The sequence below is a fragment of the Diorhabda sublineata genome, chromosome 1 (genome assembly GCF_026230105.1).
Source record: "Diorhabda sublineata isolate icDioSubl1.1 chromosome 1, icDioSubl1.1, whole genome shotgun sequence".
Classification (NCBI taxonomy): domain Eukaryota; kingdom Metazoa; phylum Arthropoda; class Insecta; order Coleoptera; family Chrysomelidae; genus Diorhabda; species Diorhabda sublineata.
In genome coordinates, this window is record NC_079474.1 from 16,818,519 (window position 1) to 16,835,522 (window position 17,004).

Genomic DNA, 17,004 nt, shown 5'->3' on the forward strand with positions numbered 1-17,004 from the left:
GAACTAACTCATATTTTTTGTTTATAATATTGAATGAAATATATACATAGATATATTATCCTTTATATAAAGCTATTTTAAAACATATTTTATGTAAAGCAAAAAATATAAAACCATAACACGCCGTATAAACCTTTATTTCAGTTCGCTTATCTTCACTTCGGAGCAGTTCAAGTTTTTTAGGGGTGTATCGTATGTATGGTTACAGCATGTTCTTTTAAAAACGCGATGTTGTCATGTTGTGCAAAACTTGCTTCATCGTATTGTATATATTATAAAAAGTAGATTCAAAATAGGTTAAATCGAATTATATAATCGAATGACAAGTATCGGTGAAAAAATTACCATGTAATAAAATAATTTGTCGTAATTATTAACTACATCAATATTTTGAAATGATATTTACTCAGATGAATTTATTATATACTTTATAACACAGTGGCAGTTTTCAAGCTACTAACGCCATCTTTATTTCATAGAATTATCATAGAATTTCAATCTAGTTATTTCAACAATGGGACGCCGCTGAGAACGTCACAATCTTATCATCTTTGCCGAATTTTTTGCTTTTTCATTCAAGAATAAAACTTTATATTCCAATATATCCCATTATTCTCAAAATAATGTTATTGAAATATATTTTTCTTTAAAATTTTGTTAACAGCAGCAGTTTTATAACATTTTTCCCATACAATATTTGACGTGAAACGATCCAAGATGAATATGTTTAGCATATATCAAATAATTTATATTTAATATTAAAAGGTAAATAACCTAACCTATCATAACCTCAAAAGTAACTCGAATGTCTTTATTCAATTTTCCAATACAAAAAATGCAGAATGAAGTTGCGAGTTGTTGGGGGGGAGGTGATAAAAAACTAGTTAAATAATTTTCCAGACAACTTTTGAAAACAAACGGTTAAACTGTATAATTATCTCAATTTGTTCCAACCATAGAATTATTACTTCATTATATACAGAAAAACGTACAAATACTGTGGCAACACTGGTAGCACGCTATATTTTTTAAGTTATTCCTACAAACATTCACTCCGAAGATGTTCATAAAACGTTTCTTTTAGTAGAAAGTGAATCACCAACAATTATTTCGAAGATGATAGTTAATGATTTCACAAGTAAATGAACTTATTTCCTTTTAAAATTTGGAAATTCTATGTGAAAGGTCCAGTTGAAACGAAAGTTATTTTTAAGGACAGATTATGACGAAAAATTACTCTCGAAATAAATATGTTTACGTATTCAAGAAATTTGCCGAATAGTTTTATTCTGAAACGAAAATACGTTAGAACCTTGTATATACCTATAAGTAGAACCTTGATAGCCTCTATAACCTAACTTTTTACTTAAAATACCACATATGTAATACTCCTATATGGACAGTTGGTATAGAAAAAAAGTCCCTATATATTTTCTCTCTCGTTCGAGACACATCTATACTGCGCATGCTTGGGAATACGCAGAACCGAGCTGGAAACTCGGAAGATAGAGAAATCGCTTTGCCATTCTGTCTTCATTAGTGGGAACAGTTTCCAATAAACTGTCCATGTAAAATACGAACTATCTATAACCTTAACGAATAATTTAATCTTTGCACTTCAATAACACAAAGTTGTAACGACGCCGACCTTGTAACTTCAATCATCTATCAACCAGTAATTTTGAATGAATATCGTTTTCGGTAGTATTTAAATAAATTATTATGGAAAGAAATATATTTAAATGCTAATTCTTATTTATTTTGGAGATAAATCGATCTGGTTCGATTTCAAGTAACCAGCATTAAATTTCGTCAACAATTGCCACGTTGTCAGATTTCCACGTACTTATATTAAAATGTTTCATATCCGTGTGGGATTTAAACAAATTATACCTTTTACTCACAATAGTTAATTAAATATATAAGTAAAGATAATTAGTTTGAATTTATAATGAAAAAATATATTAGTATGCAAAATTTAATTCTAAAATTAATTGGATGTTCTGTGAGATTTGACGTAATGTTTGTTGAATAGCAACAGTGTATGTAATTCGAAGGTTACGAACATTGTTGTCGTGATAGCTCTTTTTGGTAAAATTTAATTAAATATTGATTGAATGTATACCGGTGAGTCATATATAACGTAGTTGGGATGTGTATAAACAATAGGTATCAGTAACAGACTACCGCAGGCGTTAACCCGACCGAATAGAATACATTCAATCATTTTAATTTCAACAAGAGAGAGACGAAACGTTAGGTTAATTAAATGAGGAAAACTATGACGGACTGTACCGGGTAGGCAACTTAGTACGGTCAATTTTCAGGACCAGATTATATTACAGCTTCAGGAAAACAAAGCAAATTTTAATAAAATTACCCACTTGAGTGGCAATTCACAAGTTTTAGTCTATTTCTTCATATTAGAGGTGAAGGGAAATAAGAATCTAAGGGATATTGGTAATTATCATACCCCACCCCCTATAGACTTTGGATTGAAAGAGCAAGGAAAGATGTTGTATAAATAGTGTTCTGGAGTAGAACCTAACCTAACCTAACTTAAAAACAATGACCGACGGCTAATTCCACCTTCCATTGTAATTGCCTCCCTCTAACACCCCCACAACCCCAAGTCGATAGGGAGTGGGGGATAATTTTTAGATAATTACTGGGATTTTTTATTTATTGTTAATTTTTTTATAGGTCTTCAAAAATAAAAGTGCGGGAAATTTAAACAAATATTTATAAAAATCGGTTAAACGAGACATCGTCATATTGTTATATTCTTTTACTGGACTATAAAATATTTTGTGTGAAAAAAAGTAGACGGGTTTTTTTAAGGAAACGATGGAAAAATTCCAAGGTGGACGTATAACTTTTTCAACGCCAAATTCCTAACTAATATTTTGTTAATTGTATACCAAGAGTTTGAATCAAGTTATCAACCACACCTAGTATAATTTGTAATCTAGTTTACAATGAAAAAAATTAATCAATCAAAAATAAAACACGTGATAAACTAGTGAGAGGAATCATTAAAACAATTAGCAATATGTTAATTTTTTCCATTTGTTTTGATGAATTTCCTTGCCATTTTAAAATAAATAATTGGATGCAATTTTTAGGAACAATTGGATCTATAACGCCGGTCCTGTCCAGCTACAATGGAATTTTAAAATTCGGCGAATTTACTGTTTTTTATAAATGGCGGAATTTTTATTATAGGAAGCGGTTTATTACAGTATTTTTTCTAGATAACTTCTACAAAAGTCTATTTGTTTATTTCTTTTTGTCTTGAACTTTATAGAATTCTATTTACGTATATAAATGATTTGTAAAAGCGCAGTTGGTTTAGTTTTAAATTAATAGTCGTACTGAAAATATCGAGTTAGTAAAAGTAATCGCAGAAATTATTTGAATGATACTTATAAGTAAATTATTGTAAGTTAAGTGTAGTGTATAGTGTGTAAATAAATTAAGAAAGTAAAATTCTTATTAATTCATCCCACGAATAGAAAGAGGGTAAATAAATACGAAAAACGTTACAATATGTATTAAAATAAATTTTTTTGTTGCTAAATTGTCTAAGGGTCTAAAAAATAAAAAATAAACTTGTTACTTATACAGGGGGCAGCTCCTTGGTGACTTCATTTTATGGACAACCCTCGTAATAATAGGATAATTAATATTATCTACAGTTTTGGCTCCGTCCCTTTTTTTCGAATTCTACGTAGTTTTCGAGTTATTCGCGATTAACAATATTTTTGAACGTTCAAATCCATTTATAATGGAAATTTTGAGGTTAGGAAAAAATTGAAACCGTTTTCGTATAGAATGTTGTGATCCATATTTTTCATCCTAGAAGTTTGTTTCGAAATCCTCATAGTTTTCGAGTTATCCGCAATTCAAAATGTTTTTGAGTCCATGAACCCATTTTACGGTGAAAATTATGAGGTTAAGAAAAAGTGCTTGGACGCCAATCTGTAGAGAATTTTGAGCTGTACAATTTTTTGTCCAGCACTTTTTTCGAATGCCTCCTAGTTTTCGAGTTATTCGCGAATCAAACTATTTTTGAGTGTATAAACCCATTTTAAGGTGAAAATTTTGAGATTTGGATCAAATACCTAAGATGCTTTTTTGTAGAGAATTTTGTATTCTACATTTTTTGCTCAAGCACTTCATTCGAATTTCTGATAGTTTTCGAGTTATTCGCTGTTCAAAATATTTTTGAGTGTATAAACCCATTTTAAGGTGAAAATTTAGAGATTAGGAACAAATACCTAGGATACTTTTTTGTGGAGAATTATTTTGTACTCGACATTTTTTGCTCCAGCACTTTTTTCGAATTCCTCGTAGTTTCAAAATTTTTCTGAGTTTCAAGTCCCAAAATTTCGAAAATCCGTGCCCGTAATTTTGTTTGTGTGAGTTGCTAAACTTATTAGGTATCCCAAAACCTCCCAGAATCTACAAAATCAAAACAGCCCAATTTAATTTGACGTTGTAGCTCAAAATCGCCTAATTTGCCTGTACTATATATAAAAACTGAGCACAACTGTCTAAAATCACGTCATCAGCAATTTTGTGTGTAATTAGAAACTAAAGGTTCCGATAAAATTAATCGAAAATAAAGTTCGCTAAGAAAATCTTGTATTCTTAATTGTATAAATAAATTTACTATAAATAAATCAACATAACCTTCTCGGTGCCGTTTATTTAAGTTCTTCGTTCAAGGCTGAATATGAAAATAGAAATTGTTTACAGAGATATTCAATTAACAGTTTCAATTGCCTAAATACCTACGAGGTTGACGCTAGATATTTTGAAATTCAAGAAAAATTCTTCTTCAATCGATCAGCTGATGTGACTGATTTGGTTGGTTGGTTGGTGAACCAAAAGTCACTATATTAATGACAAGTGACTGATTTGGTTGATTGGTAATCCAAAAGTTACTATATTAATCACTAAATAAATGTTTGAAGCGAGTTAGTTTTCATGTTATTTTCAAATTCTGGCAACGTTGATAAAGACTATTTACGAAACTTATTCTCAAACTAGTAATTAGATTTTTTTTACTTTTTGTTAAACTTACGTAACATGAAACAGAGACTTTATAATATAAACAACAAAACTAACCTTTGAACTTAGCAACGATAACCTTTTATGCATTTAATTTATTTATAATTCGCTTGATAATGCAACAATCATAATCTAGGGTGTATAACGTACTATTTTTTGAATCATAAGCGTAGTCAATAAAAAATTCTAGAGTGGGCACTTCTAGAGGGCGCGCAATCGGAAAATGAAAATAATCAATCAACTCGAGATAACTAGCAGTTAGATCATAAAAAAATGATAATCCCTGAAGGATTCCAAACAGCATGATGACATCAATATAATGGAATTAAAGACAATTCAATACGGAACTGATTGAATGTTTGTTCTTGTACACAAAGATGTATTTATATATAAAAAAATCGTACATTCTCTATTTCAAATCGGTTGTATTTAATTGCCCCTTTCTCCCAAGTATATAACGAGATATTGTTTCATACGATCGAACTTTATAATACCGGTAATTGTAGATTGCAAACCAACGAAATGAGACGCTTTGTATGAATTCTATTGTGTATTGAAATCGGTTATTACAGATTCTCACAGATGATTTCTTGTGGATAAAGAAGGCGTTTTTGTTCCTGTTCAAATGAAATTCGTGAATTATACTGTTATATAATTCAATTGGAGATACCACATGCTGACGAAATATATGTAAATTGTACGTTTTGAAAGGGATAAATCAACAACAGGAAACATAATTAATGTTGACTTATTTCCTCAAAATATACCATATTATATTTCTATGCTCACTCGAAGTAGCAAAAACTTCGCTAGTAGTATAAAATAACAAAGGATTCTGCCGCCTTCAGCATTGTTAAATAACAAAACGAAATCACAACCTTCCAATTAATGGAAACCAACTATCAGATGCTTCTCTAGCTACAAAAGATATAGGACAATTTGGTGGCTTAAGTATTTTGCTTTTCGAGATATTTATAGATATTATAATAATAAATATCTCCTCGATCAAGTCAAAGGAATGATACGTTGGATTTAAGAAGCTGAAAACAGTGAATATATCTAAAGGAACAGCACCTAAAGCACTCAAATAACAAACAGTATTCGAATACCTTAGAATAGAAATAGAAAAACGAGGGAACGAAGACACAGAGATTACTATAACTACAATAACTGCTTGATCATTAAAAATTTATTTACCAATGAAACATATACTTTCATTAATAGACATTTTCTCAATTGTGTTAAGATCGGGCGACTGTGGTGGCCACGATACATTCTTCCTTTCTAATTCTTTCAAATACTCTTTGCACCGCTTCGAGGAATGCTTGGGATCGTTGTCATGCTTGTCATTTCCGATAAGGTGCTAGCCAGAACATACTACATTTTGGAAATGTATGAAATGAAATGGAAGATTCAAGACCAGTGCAAAGAGAATGAAATGCAACAATAGGTAAAGAAGACCTATAAAACAAGACGGGATGAAAGAATTGAAGTCGAATCCAAAGCTTGGGATTTATTTAATTTGGTTGGAAATGATTTCCAAGATAAAAATTAATCTGACGATCATGTCGAGGAGATTATTGACTGCATGCAGCATGAGAATCAAACTGCAATTCCTTCATTCGCGTTTAAACTTATTTGCACTGCTTTTTCCAAAAAGTAGAGCTATTAGAAATCTCCCAGTATTTTTTTCATAATAAGGACCATAGAAATACCCAGTAACATGAAAAAAATTTATTACTGGTTACTTTTGAATAATGTTTGTGCAAAACGATTAGAAAATATATTTAAAAGAGGACGTTTGAAGTTTATAAAACCAACAATACTTTGAAACGCTTATTGAAATATACAGAATTAAGAAAATCGCTGTAATGATTGTTAAACGAAATATGTTGGACAAACTAGGAGGTCTGTTGATGTTTGTTTTAAAGAGCATCTTGTCCTTTTGAAATATAGACCAACAGAAAAATGTATATTGTTGAAAAAATGCACTTGAAAGTATTGAAATAGTTGAAAATAAAAATAGGAACTTTAGAATCCTTAAAAAACACTTATTATTTTTCATCTAATGCTCCCCATACCTAAATGCCATAATATCGGTGTTATAGCTACATTTTCATCTTTAATAATGTATATCCTAACCGAAATCCCATAACAAGTTCTATTGTTAATAAATCCGATCACCGATATGAATTCTTTAAAAAACATCGTTTATAAAACAAAATCTGCAAAATTTGAGCAGTCAGGGATGTTTCAAAATGTATTGCAAAGTTTTAGATAGTGTAACCTAACCTAACATACTCCTATTACTCATAATACACTTTTTCAGTTCCTCATAGTTTATTAGATAGAGAATCGTTTTCCCGATGGAATTTTCTTTAAGGACTAATTTCATTGAAGGGAAAATTTAGTATACAGATTGAGTTTTATGTATGGAACGCCTCAATTATCTTGTACGATTTTTCTAAATTTTTGTGTACAAGATTTTCGTTTTTCCGGAAAAATAATGAATTTTAGAATCCTTAAAAAATACTTATTATTTTTCATCTTATGATCCTCATACCTAAATGCCATAATTTCGGAGTTATAGCTACATTTGCATCTTAATAATGTATATCCTAACCGAAATCCCATAACAAGATCTACTGTCAGTAAATCCGATCACCCGACATGAATCCTTTAAAAAACATCGTTTATAAAATAAAACCTGCAAATATTCAAGAATTAAAAGATATAATTACCGCAGAGATAAGAAGAATTGAACAGTCAGGGGTGTTGCAAAATGTATTGCAAAGTTTTAGATAGTGTAATTGTGAGTGTTGGTATAGCGGTAGCTTGTGAATATCACCAACGGTTCCAAAACTTTCAACTCACGTATAAAATAACGACAGGGACAATTTATTGATTTAGCAAAATATTTCGATAAAAAAACCCATAACAGTCGAATAATTTTCAAATTTATTCATATTTTAGTGGTTGAAATTGCGTATTATTAATCAAAACAAACATTTTCAGTAACAATAATTTTATAGTAAATATCCTGTATCTTTAATTATTACGACAGGTTTTAATGAAATTTCAAAGGTGTGGACACATTCTTGACTCGTTACACGAGAACTGAAAGTCTTGAACGGTCAGGCGACATTCTCTCGTCTTCTTTTTGTACCTACACAATATATTAATTATTGAATTATTACAAGATATTTCAAAATGAAACAAAAATCCCAAGAAAAGAATCATTAATCATATTATCGATACGTTATAAGTATAGTCCAATCGTTATTAAAAGCAATCAAGTATTAGGGTTTAAAAGTTAGTTGGCTGGGAAATAGATGGCGCTACTCGTGTTAAATCCATGTGATTTTCAGTTAGCCCTAGCCTTCAAAAGACACGTGTATAAATTTGGTATTTGTCGTATAGTTAGTTTTTGGGTTATAACATTTTAAGTCAAGCAACTTAACATACCAAATTAACACATGAAAAATAATTTTTACTCCTCGTATATAATTCGGTAAACATCTAATAAACCGTCAGTCCACGTGGACTCATCATCTCCACATGAAAACATCGAATCGTAAACATAAATGCATTTTTATTGGCCGAAGCTGTCGGAAGGCGTTTTTTCGAAATATTCCTGCCAGTTAGTCTGCGATAAGCAGTGGCGTCGCTTGGTGCGATTCATTTAATTCATAAATTTTATAAATAAATAGAAATATGGCGTTTTTTAGACCATGAACGAATGACACATAATTTATCTAGATGAAACATGGTTTGACAATCACGATGTAGTAAATAGTAAAAATTGATGATTTAATGGGCCATGTTTTAAAGAGAAACGATTTATAATAGTACACGGTGAAAGCAAAGACGGTTTCGTGCCTAATCTGTTGAAAAAATTAAAAACTGTGCAGCTGATTATACAAAAAAATCATATTTTCCTTTATGGTTTTTGTTTTGAAATTTCATTTTCCAGGTGAAAAAAAACGGACGGCGTACAAATAGGGCCCAGTTCACGTCTGGTACCCTGTTTAAACCAAACGCCTTTACATGCAGGTACATTTTACTTGTCTATTTACGTTTTGAAAATATAGAAAAAAGGAATTTCGTGTATTGATGAAAGGCTTGCATAGATAAATATTAAAAATTACTAAAAATAATTTTGGATAACCCTCAAAGTCAAGCTGACTGAGACAGTTGAAACTGTAAAGATTTGAAAAGACGAACAAACACACCCGAATCGACAGTGATAAACCAATTCCAAAACGTGGAAAGACCCAAAATCAGCTGGTAAGGTTATAGCATCCACATTTTTGAAATCATATTTAGCAATATAACCTTTGCTGGCAGTTTGAGGTTATGTTTTACCCTTTAAACATAAAAAGACAGTATTCATTTATCTTTTTGTGGAATGTACGAGGTCTGGCTGTTAAATAACGAGACTGCTCGCCTAGAGGGCGCCCTAGTCGAGTGGGGTATATAGATATCTTGTCTATGCACGTTTCAAAACACGTTTCCGTCAGTATTATCGTAGTTGTGCAGTAACGAACGTGTTTTTTTTCTCGTGGAGCAACGTATCAATCTCAAATTAATCGTTAAATTGGAAAAAACTCCGATTGAGTGCTATATATTGTTGCAAAAGGCTTATGGGGACAATTTTCTATCTCGTGCGCGTGTTTTTGAGCAGAGTAAGCGCTTTAGATAGAGCACTGAAGATAACCAAGACCTAGATCGCCCAGTGACTGTTTTAACTCCGGAAACACTGTACAAAATCAAGCAAATTGTACGTGAAGATCGTCGAATTAGCATCCGGATGATTGTAGAGGCTGTAAACGCCGATAAAGAAACGGTAAGAAAAATTTTACGCAAGGAATTACAAATGACAAAAGTTGGTGCCTAAAAATCTGACTCCTGACCAAAAGCTCTTGCTTCAACGGGCCTGGTCAGATTTTCTTGAAAAGTTAGAAAAATATCTGCTTTGAAAGGGACCCGATTTGATCCAATGGAAGCTGTAAAGCAAAAAAACGGCAGAGCTCCTGCGGGCCACCATCAAAGAAGACTTCCAGCACTGCTTCGATCAATGGAAAAAACGTTTGGAAAGGTGTTTGGCAAGGGGACGGGTGTATATTGAAGTTGAACATTCGAATATCTCGTAGGACTTGATAATCCATATTTTTTTATGGCAATTAACAAGGACAATCAAACTTCTATACAAGTATTTTTTTGGAAAAATTGCAAAATGTTTTACCATGAGCTGTTTTGGTTGGCACATGATGTATATTAGAAATTTATTTATAATGTTTATACTTAAATTGTCGTTTTAATAGAAGCAAATCATAGATAATATCATCTAGATAATACTTACCAGATATCGGATCTTGTTTTTTACTTTTACTACACTTAAAAAATTTCTAGAACCAATTTGAATTTATGAACGTATCACCTCCAATAACTATTTGTTTTAAAACTTTTCTACTAAAAAAGGTGGGAAGGTATGCCAATAATTAGGATAAAATATAATATGTGTATCGAGGTAAAGCCTTATGAATAATAACAAGGACTAACATTTTTAGAATTTTCTACAACGAGGTTGGTATTTGAAAATTATAATTGTAATACTTTATTTTTAATTACATCAGATAACGTTTTGGATACACAAATGGTAAACAACAACTTGATATTTTACGTAAAAAACATGAATTTTCACCATAATGAATATGATTCACATCATAATCAGTTACAAAGTACCAGCTCGTAATCTTGGTTGTCGTGAAGATTAGACAACTCGTGACGGTACAGGCCTACGAAAACCTCCCTGAAACACCCCAATGAACGCCCCTTTCTCTATTATTTGGGCTTTAAGATAGATGTTAGTAGATAAGGAATCGAAATTCATCCTGTTTCACTTCAAACTATCTAATTTTATAAACCTATCTTATTAACAATAAAAGATACCACAATAATAAACATTTATATCTAATTATTCAGAGATAACCGAATTAGAACAATTAAAAGTGTATGTAAATATTTATATCAAACAACTGGGGATTTATAATATCATAAATCATCGATTCAGAAACTTCAGAAAATTAGAACCAATAAATTTTAAGCCGAAACGTCGCATTTTTTATTTATGAGTTTAATAACATCAATAAATAATATATAGTCAATTGAATGAGGGTTTAATTTTTATCTTCAACTGGTTTTTTTTTTGTTTTTGGAAGCACAACTCCAAATGGATTCCTAACCTAACATCGTATACGGATGTCTAGCTATAACTGGGCTGAGAAATCTGCGGAAATGACAAAATCACGTGTAGTAGAGCCATTTAGTTGCTCCACTTAAACAAGTGATTGCTTCTTTAACCCAAGATCCGAGCTAACCTAACCTACCCAAGTTCCGATTGAAAAACTTATACAAACGAACGAATATTTGTTTGTCGTGATCACAAGCCTAAGTACTATAATGACAGATGACAGAGTGTAATAAATATCGACGTAAAACATACGCATGTTCCAAAAATCATATCTACCAAAATAATTTGAGTATTGAGTTGAAATTATTGGGAATTCTTAAATATGGTCAGATGTGATTGGAAAAAATTCAGGATGTCCCTAGTTTAACCAGTTTTGAAAATACATATCAACAAACACGACCGGATATCGACGTAAAACATCGCATATACAAAAAATCATATCTATCAAAATAATTTGAGTATTGAGTTGAAATTATGGGGAATTCTCAAATATGGTAAGATGTAATTGGAAAAAAATCAGGATGTCGCTAGTTCCACCAGTATCGAAAATACTCATTAACAAACACGACCGGATATCGATGTAAAACATACGCATATTCAAAAAATCATATCTACCAAAATAATTTGAGTATTGAGTTGAAATTATTGGGAATTCTTAAATATGGTCAGATGTGACTGGAAAAAATTCAGGATGTCCCTAGTTTAACCAGTTTTGAAAATACATATCAACAAACACGACCGGATATCGACGTAAAACATCGCATATACAAAAAATCATATCTATCAAAATAATTTGAGTATTGAGTTGAAATTATGGGGAATTCTCAAATATGGTAAGATGTAATTGGAAAAAAATCAGGATGTCGCTAGTTCCACCAGTATCGAAAATACTCATTAACAAACACGACCGGATATCGATGTAAAACATACGCATATTCAAAAAATCATATCTACCAAAATAATTTGAGTATTGAGTTGAAATTATTGGGAATTCTTAAATATGGTCAGATGTGACTGGAAAAAATTCAGGATGTCCCTAGTTTAACCAGTTTTGAAAATACATATCAACAAACACGACCGGATATCAACGTAAAACATCGCATATACAAAAAATCATATCTATCAAAATAATTTGAGTATTGAGTTGAAATTATGGGGAATTCTCAAATATGGTAAGATGTAATTGGAAAAAAATCAGGATGTCGCTAGTTCCACCAGTATCGAAAATACTCATTAACAAACACGACCGGATATCGATGTAAAACATACGCATATTCAAAAAATCATATCTACCAAAATAATTTGAGTATTGAGTTGAAATTATTGGGAATTCTTAAATATGGTCAGATGTGACTGGAAAAAATTCAGGATGTCCCTAGTTTAACCAGTTTTGAAAATACATATCAACAAACACGACCGGATATCGACGTAAAACATCGCATATACAAAAAATCATATCTATCAAAATAATTTGAGTATTGAGTTGAAATTATGGGGAATTCTCAAATATGGTAAGATGTGACAGGAAAAAATTCAAGATGTCCCTACTTCAACCAGTATTGAAAATACTCATCAACAAACATGACCGGATATTGCGCTTTAAGATTAGACTGTATGGAAAGTTTTAAAAGTGTTACATCCATACAAATTGGTCAGTGTTCAAGCATTAGAACCTAGAGATTTTCAGGTGCGTATGGAATTTTCAAACTGGTAATTCCAAAAGTGTCGAAAAAATCGAAATTTTCCAAAATATGTGTTGTATACAGACGAGGCTAGATTTACTAGTGAAGGAATTTTCAAATGTAGAAATCGTCACGTTTGGGATGAAGAAAATCCACACTTTATTCTTGAATGGGAATTTCTGCATAAAATTTCAGTTAATGTGTGTGTGGGGATTGCTTAATCGGGCCTTACATTTTGCCAAATAAATTAAATAGAGCAATTTATACGCGATTCCTGGAAGAAATGTTGGATGAATTTTTGGAGAATGTACCGTTAAATATTAAACAACACATGTACTTAAATAGACGTTTTAGAGAAAAATGGATTGGTCTGAGTAGACCCAATTGTTGGCCTCCAAGTTCACCTGACTTAAATCCTATCGATTTTTTTATATGGGCCCATATGAAATCATTCAATTCCATTCAGATTTATTCTCAAAGACACGTTTGACATTGGCATAATTTGCTTATGTCAAAATATTACTTTATTAAGAAGCATATTAGTCACCAAATTTGAAAAAAAAATCGATCTTTATTTACGGTAAATTTTTGATTTTGAACACCCTATATCTCAGCAACCTGGTTCATATTCCTATATGAAAATGAATCAATATAGAAACACCCTGTATAACAAAAATGATTTATTAGTTGGCCTATAACGGTATAAATTCGGGCGAATATTCAGAATCGAATTTGTTTTTTTTCGAACTAAAAGTTCGTTAACATCAAGTTGAAGTTTCCGTACGCGTGTGTATCGAAGCCGTATCGGAATCGAATATACCATGAAATAGGAATGCGTCAAAGAATTACGATAACCGAATATTAGTTTTACTTATTTATAAATACCTATCATACGAGGTAATTGTTTTTACATCTTACATATTGACGTAGTAAAATTAATTATGGTATTTTTGAAACAATCACGCGAATAAACCATTAATAAATCACATAGAAAATACCGAGAAAATCGCCAGGTACAGCCAGGTCAAAATTGGCCCAATGTGATAACATTACAAGAAATTTCAGTATACATGTATTGAAATTGTGTATTTTTGAGATTATGTCGGATTGAACGAAATAGTTATTTATATAACAAGTGTGTAAAGTAGATTTTTCGACGAATGTGAAAAAAAAGACCATTACAAACGAATTGCATACAATAGTTTTACTACCAGTGAAAACATCATCATTAGAAGAAATTTAGAAACCAACAAACGATTTTTTTTATTAAATGTTTCAACTTTTCTATTCTGCATGTAAAAATTTCACCGAAAAATAATTATCACTACATAAGCAGAAAAATATAAAAATTGGCATCAGCGGGATTTGAACCCGGGACCTTCCGCATGTGAGCTTCGTACTCTAGCCACTACACTACAAGACCTTAATAATACGTTTTTTATATACTACTGCTGTTTCTTTTGGCACTAATGTGTAAAGTTTTACGCACTCGAAAGTGTGTCTAAAGTACGTACTTTACGCAGGGTAGTAGAAAATATATTTTTTCTACAACTAATATGAAAAGTGACGTATTTCTTATAGGTAACAATAAACAAACAAAGTGTAGGTTAAAAATTAAAATTAAAAACACAAGACGTTTTACTCTAAACTGAATATTTCTTGAAACTTTTTCGTAGTACTACAGGTAGCAACCCTTCAACCCCCAGGTGTCACCGCACCGTTTAAATTCTCATGCTTTATCCAGGCGGTAAAACTCCATTTGGTAAACTACATCTCGTCCATTTAATTGTTTTTAATCGATTTATGCAAGGAAATGCATTTACTGCAACTTGGAATAGCTGAGATCTTGATTTCCCGAACATTGACAAAAATTTTTCCACTATTACTTTGCACTGTGGGGCTAAAGGCCAAAAAGCTAGCCAAAACATTTTAAAACGAACCCATTGAGTTGAAATTTGGTATGCGAGGATTTTTCGTATCGTTGATTACGAATTTGGTGTTAGTTTTTTCATAAACAAAATGGCGGCTTCAAAATGGAGACAGATAATAATGAAAAGATTTCAGATTACAACGCAATTTGGTATCTGGTTTTTTTCAGGTCGCTGATTATATATCTGGGGTTAGTTTTTTTCATAAAGAAAATGGCCGCTTCAAAATGGAAACAGAAAGTAGTGAAATGAACTTCGATTGCAACGCAATTTGGTATCTGGGTTTTTCTCAGGTCGCTGATTACATATCTGGGATTAGTTTTTTACATAAACAAAATGGCGGCTTCAAAATGGAGACAGAAAGTCAGAAAGTAGTGAAATGAACTCAGATTACAACGCAATTTGGTATCTGGATTTTTTTCTGGTCGTTAATTACATATGTGTAGTTAATTTTTACACAAACAAAATGGCCGCTTCAAAATGGAGAAGGAAATTAGTGAAATGAACTCCGATTGTAACGAAATTTGTTATCTGGGTTTTTCTCAGGTCGCTGATTACATATCTGGGATTAGTGTTTTTCACAAACAACAACAACAACAATAGCATTAGACCAACAACCAAAAAAAGGACAGGAATCCAAAAGTCAAATGTCAGTCTTGTGTCCTGTTTTATGTAGTTGAGTCCTGGACCTTGGACGAAGATCCCCTGGATCACCCGGATAACGAAGAAAGTCGTTAGAAAAATGAAAAAAGAAAGAAAAATGATGTAAACCATAAAAAATAGCAAACTACAGTACTTCGGCGAAATGATTCCAGATAATCATAGCTCCAAGCCAATTTTGTAATGCAAAATATTTGAAGAAAGAAATCCAGGAAAAAGTCGAATATCCTAGCTTAAGAATTTCGAAATCTGGTTCAATCAAATCTCCCCTCAAACTCCTTCACTACAAGAAGAATCTGCTTGATATGAAATCAAAATAATGCAATACAAGACGTAATAATTTAATTGCAATTTCAAGTAAAAATTTTAGTTAAAAAACCTTCCAAGAGGGTTAAGTCACTTTATTTTTTATGTTCGAACGGCCTATAACTAATGATTCGAATTTAATTGATATTTATACCAATAATTATGATGATTTTCTTAATAATACTTATCAATAACGTGTTATGATGTTATAAACAAATATATCGATACCAAGAGATTAAAATTTAATAAAGAAATTTAGAAAAATGATCTCACCTTTTCGTGTTATTTCCTATTTAAATTAGGTAGATGTAATATCACATCATTTTTTATTTGAATAAAACCACGTTTAAATCAATCTACTTATCAATAAACATATCACAACACAATTCAAAATAACCTATGCGTTATTGTATATAAGACACAATTCACAAACATGTAAATACGTACAAACGGACATACGGTTTTCCTTGTTTCTTTTCGTTTTCTTGTGTGACCGGTTCGTACGCGAAGGATCAACCCGACAACGGTCTCGTATAACCTAACGCACCCAACAGTCGACTAGCGACTGGTAGTCAACTACAAACAACGAATGGTGTATAGAGTTTTGGGTTTTTCGTTCCAAGAAACAGCTGACTGCAGCTTGCTTTGCTTGGAGACATAGTATGAGCGCCAACGCTAAGAAATCTAATCGTTAATAAAAAAATTATTAGTGAAACCCAAATATGCAAAATTATTAGTGAAACCCGAATATGCAAAGCGCTTATTTCACATATTATAAGAATTTTCGAAATATTTTCATATATATATATATATATATATATATATATATATATATACAGGCTGTCCCACGAAGATCAAAGCTATCTGTATATGTGGTAAAATACTTATAGTAAAATCATGAAAATTTCTATATGTGAGTTTTCGGATACGATCTTTTTAACTAAAATATTTTCAAAGATGGCCGACTTCCGGTAGAACCGGAAGTCGATTGTAACTTTGTTATTTTTACAAAACACCATGTATGTTAATACATTTTTGAAATCTACATAACATTTTAGAATACTTTTGTCTAAAAACTTTTTTCGAAAAATGCACACTT

At 31.4% G+C, this 17,004-nt stretch overlaps 1 protein-coding gene across 3 annotated transcripts in view; it reads right to left on the bottom strand.

Moving 5' to 3' along the window:
* Nucleotides 1-16,525, bottom strand: part of LOC130440568 (uncharacterized) — a 54,109-nt gene extending 37,584 nt beyond the window's left edge. The window contains exon 1 of one of the 3 annotated variants that reach the window (XM_056773824.1): nucleotides 16,179-16,525. The gene's annotated coding sequence lies outside the window, so the exon portion shown is untranslated. Of the gene's footprint in view, nucleotides 1-10,438; nucleotides 10,491-16,178 lie in introns of those variants that run through there. The other 2 variants (XM_056773831.1, XM_056773839.1) reach the window with 2 other exon arrangements.
* Between the last annotated feature and the right edge of the window lie 479 nt (nucleotides 16,526-17,004).